The 4,542-nt window shown below is 54.1% G+C and overlaps 1 protein-coding gene across 4 annotated transcripts in view; it reads left to right on the forward strand.

The window, feature by feature from the left end:
- Window positions 1–679: 679 nt before the first annotated feature.
- Window positions 680–4,542, forward strand: part of ADCY6 (adenylate cyclase 6) — a 21,817-nt gene continuing 17,954 nt past the window's right edge. For 2 of the 4 annotated variants that reach the window (XM_045287247.1, XM_045287248.1), the window contains exon 1: window positions 1,563–2,920. The gene's annotated coding sequence lies outside the window, so the exon portion shown is untranslated. Of the gene's footprint in view, window positions 751–814; window positions 853–1,562; window positions 2,921–4,542 lie in introns of those variants that run through there. The other 2 variants (XM_045287250.1, XM_004711420.2) reach the window with 2 other exon arrangements.

Below are 4,542 nucleotides of genomic sequence, written 5' to 3' on the forward strand. Positions count from 1 at the left end.
TGGAGTCCGAGGTCCGGGGCTCGCGCCAGCCTTCCACTCGCTTCCCTTCCTCCACGCGCTCCGAGTTCCCAGCTTGCCCAGGGGAGTGGGAAAGGCAGGGGCTGGGGGAAGGGCTGCCCCGAGTTTCTGCCGCCAAGCTGGGTGAATGGAGGTGGTGGGGTGAGCCTCGAGTTTGGGGTAGTGCGGCTGTGTTCAGGGATGAGGAGAGGGAGGCTGGGCAGACAGAGACCACCCTCCCCCGGGCCTGTGGGAACACCTTCCCCCTTCATCCTCTTACCCCAAAGCCTTGGAATGAAGGGGTGGGGTCCGCTTTCCCTTCTCCTCCCCCTGCTGCTGGGTGCGCTGAGGTGGGCAGATTGGCTCAGGGCGGGCGGGACTGCAAGCTTCGAGGTGGAATCGGCGGTAGTGGACCCTCTCCTCACATCCCGCCCTCTCCCCACCAGAGTACCCCGTGAGGAACCGAATGGGGGCTGTGTTGGGTGGGGTCTGGTGGGAAGCCTGCTGCAGCCTTTTGGGAGCCCGAGGAAGGGGCCACCCGGGACCTATAGATCCGCAGGGAGGCTCCTCCGCATCTGGGAAGGCCTGGAATTGAGGCCCACGTTCCAGCACGGTGGGCGGTACTGGCACTGAAGGGCCCCGCCTGGGCAGTGCCTTCTGCCGCGAACTTTCTGAAATCCTGCTGTTCTATCCCCTGGAGCCTCCTTTTGCCAAGGAGGGCAGGGGCAAGCGGGCTCCCGGGACGGGACCACGGTAGGCGGCCCGGAAGAGGATTTGGGCGAAGGCGACGGGCCCTCCTCAGGGCTGGGCTGTGGCCTGCTTCAGACTCGGCTCAGGCTGCGAGCGGGAGCCGCGGTTAGGAGGCACCGGGCCTGGGACTGCCCAGGGGGTGGGAGGGCACGAGCTGGGGGAAGGGCTGCTGCCCCGTGGCCGTGTGAGCGACCGGAGCTGCAGCTCTGTGAGAGAGTGCAGAGACCAGGGCCCAGGGGAGCAAGAGGTCAGAAACACAAGTTAGGAGCCTGACTGTGGGGAAGAGGGAGGTGAGTTGTCCGGGAATGAAGGGCTTCCTGGGTTCCGGAGAGGCTTTGTCATTTTCAGTTGTGTTCCCACCTCATCCCTGCATTTCCAGCCAGGCTTGGGGGGCGCTGGGAGCCCCAAAGGTCAGCGGTATGGGCAGTGCCTGGGGTGGAACCCCTGCGGGCGGTGGTGGTGGTTGTAGTTGGTTGGGTAGTGCCAGAGCCTTGAAGCTATCCCCTTGGGGCTTCAGCACGTTCTTAGAAGGGTCATGCATTCTTCTGGACAGTGTTTGCCCCTTGCTGTGTGGGTATGAGTCAGATGCTAGGATATGCTCTCAGGGGTCTGGGAATATGGCCAGAAACAGGTGTTTTGAAAGCAGAGGTCTGAGCCAATGGGGGGTCGGGGTGGGCACAGGGAGGTTGGTGAATGGGAAAAGGGCAGTGGGCTGGAGGACAGGAAGAGGCTGAAGCAGAATGTCATGGGAGGGTGGGGTGGAGGACTTGCTCTGGTCTCTGTCCCTGGCAGTTCCCAGGACTGACAGTGAGGACACAGGGACTGATAGAGCCCGGCGTCTGACTGGCTGGGGAGACACGTGTTCTAGCTCATGACTCTCCTGTCCTTCCATCTCTTGGAAACCGGCAGAGGTTGTATTGGAAGTGATGTAGGGTGAGATGAAGAACTAATGTTTACCAAGTGTGTTCGCTGTGACGGGTCCTGTTAGAGTCTTGGCTCACAGCCATTATTAGCCCCATTGTACAGACGAAGAGACTGACTCAGGCAAGATAAGTGAACGTGCCCAAGGTCATGTGGTTAGTAACTAACCATGCTGAAGGTCGAAACCTGGTCTCATCCCCAGGTTCTACTTCTAAGGAAGTATTTTGAAGAGCTGGCTTTCTTGGACAACTTTTTCCAGATGCCAGCCGGACCAAAAGCTTTGGCTTCCGTATCTTGTGTGTATTGGAGAGGGCAGAGGGCTGATGAAGGTGTGAAGGGGTTGATGGGCATGTTGCTTGGAGATAACTTGGGGCAGAACTGAGAGAACTTGGCTCAGGATGAGCCTGGAGCAGGTGTTTCCGGGTGTGAAGAAGGATCCCCAGCCTGGCTTCTGCACCATGGACTCCGGGGCATATGTCTAGGAGCTCTGGCAGTGTACTTGGGTCAGTGTTTCCAACCCTCCAGCTCCTGCTGAAGAGAAGAGAAAGAGGAGGCTGTCTGCTCCTGCAAAGATTTACAGCCTCAAATGCCCTTTAGAGGGTCGCTGTAAGTCAGAATTGACTCCAGGCAGTGGGCGGGCTATATACTTGGAGTACAGCTCTAGAGCATCTGCTCCTGTGGCCACCTGGGGTCAGCGCTCTCACCTGCAGAGTACAAATGCCAAGGCTGCCAACTCAGCAGATTTAAGTATGGCTGTGTGTGTATGGTGTGTGGGTGTGTGTGGGGAGAGGGAAGTCAAGGTGCCCTCAAGGTACCCTGTGAGACGAGTAGCTCAGCCTAGGCATTTGTGCATCATAATCCACTTATCCTCACATACTTCTCACCTGGGCCTCCGCTAGGAGACTCTGTAAGGGTATTGTCAGCAGCCTGTCTTCCCCAGGAAGCCTGCGGTCTGAGGCCGACTTGGTACTTGTGATTTCTGTAACCTGGGCCAGCCACGTAAAACCACCAAGACCCTTCAGGCTGGTTTTCTGTCATGCTTAGATGAGCATCAGAGTTTGGGGCGAGGATCGGCTGGAATTGGGCATGTGGAAGAACCTTGAAAAGTTTGTAGCCAGGAGCAAGTGTAGGGGAGTACTGCCCATCACCTATCCATCTACGCAGCCGACGTGTACTTAGATCTTGCTTGCTAGGTGTTTCAAGGAGGCCCTGGATGATGTGAAGGATTAAGCTCTTGACTTCTAAACCAAAGGTTAGTGGTTCAAACACACCCAGAGATGACTAGAAGCAAAGGCCTGGCATTCTGTTTATGAAAGGTCCCAGTCTTGACAGCCTTATGAAGTGTCAGTTGCACGCTGCCACCCCTGGGGTTGCCATGAGCTGGAATCAACTTGGTGGCAACGGGTTTGGTTTGGAGTTCAGTGTTGCAGATACAGCAGTGAGCAAAACCAGGCCCATACGCTTGTCCTTGTGGAGTTGATGTTCCGGTGAAGAGAGACCAGAAAGGAATAAATAAGAAAAATACATAGAATGACAGTTGCTGATAAGAGCTGTAGGGGGTAGGGGTGGAGAAATTAAAGCATCAAGCTGAGGGGAAAAGATAAAGGCGCTCCAGGAAAGGGGGTTCTTATTTTAGTAGGACCATCAGGGAAAACCACGCTGATGAGGGAGCAATTTGAGCTGTGACCTGGCAGAGGTAAGGGAGCTGGGCCTGCAGCTCTAACTCCAGGCGGAGGGAGCAGGCGAGGGCGTGGTGCGTTGAACTGCAGAAAGGCTAAAGGACTGAGTGCAGGGAAGAAGAAAGGCATAGGATTATCATTAGTAGTTAACAATAGCTGCTCCATACCAATGCCCTTGAGTTTTTAAAGTATCCATTGAGTGCCTATTATGATCCAAAGGTGCCCTGGTGGCTTAGTGGTTCCATGTTGGGCTGTTAATCTCAAAGTCAGCAGTTCTAAACCACCAGCCGCTCTATGGGAGAAATATGGGATTTTCTACTCCTCTAAAGAGTTGTAGTTATAAACTCACAGGGGCAGTTCTACCCTGACTTATGGGGTTGGCATTGATTTGATGGCAGGGAGTTTAGTTTGGAGTTTTCTATGATCCCTGGGTAGCACAAATGATTTGCCCTTGAGCTCTCATCTAAAGGTTCAAACGGACTCATTGGCCTTGTGGAAGAAAGGCCTGGTGATCCGCTTCTGTAAAGATTACTCACTGCCAAATGTTTCGAGAATGATGATGGCAACAGATGTACAAACGTGCTTGACACAATGGATGTATGTGTGGATTGTGATAAGAGCTGTACGAGGCCCCAGTAAAATGATTAAAAAATAAAAAGGATTACTCACTGCCATCGAGATGATGCTGACTCATAGTGATCCTACAGGACATGGTAGAACTGCTCTTGTGAGTTTCTGAGACTGTAACTTTATGGGAGTAGAAAGCCCCATTTTTCTCCCATGGAGTGGCTGGTGGTTTCAAACAGCTGACCTTGTGGTTAGCAGCGCAACGTGTATCTCCTGAACCCATAAACCAAGAAAACCCTATGGAACAGTTCTCCGTAATACACAAGATTGCGTGAGTCAGAAGGATCTGGTGGCAACGGGCTTAGGTTGTTGGTTGGGACTCATCCCACTTCACAGAGCTCCTAGTTGGAGGGCAGAGACGCCCAGTCAACAAGGAATCATGTGATTGTCACTGTGAGAAGTGCTGTAGGGGAATCACACAGAGGGCAAAACGGGGGAGCAAACTTACTCTGTGTGAGAGGGCAGGGAAGCTTTCCCTGAGGAAGTGACATTTAAGCTATGACCTGAGGGAGAAGTTGACTTCAGCTGAGTGAAGTGTGCCGTGTGTGTGTGTGTGTGTGTGTGTGTG

The sequence above is a fragment of the Echinops telfairi genome, unplaced genomic scaffold (genome assembly GCF_000313985.2).
Source record: "Echinops telfairi isolate 266 unplaced genomic scaffold, ASM31398v2 ScPeMD7_12;HRSCAF=54, whole genome shotgun sequence".
Classification (NCBI taxonomy): Eukaryota; Metazoa; Chordata; class Mammalia; order Afrosoricida; family Tenrecidae; genus Echinops; species Echinops telfairi.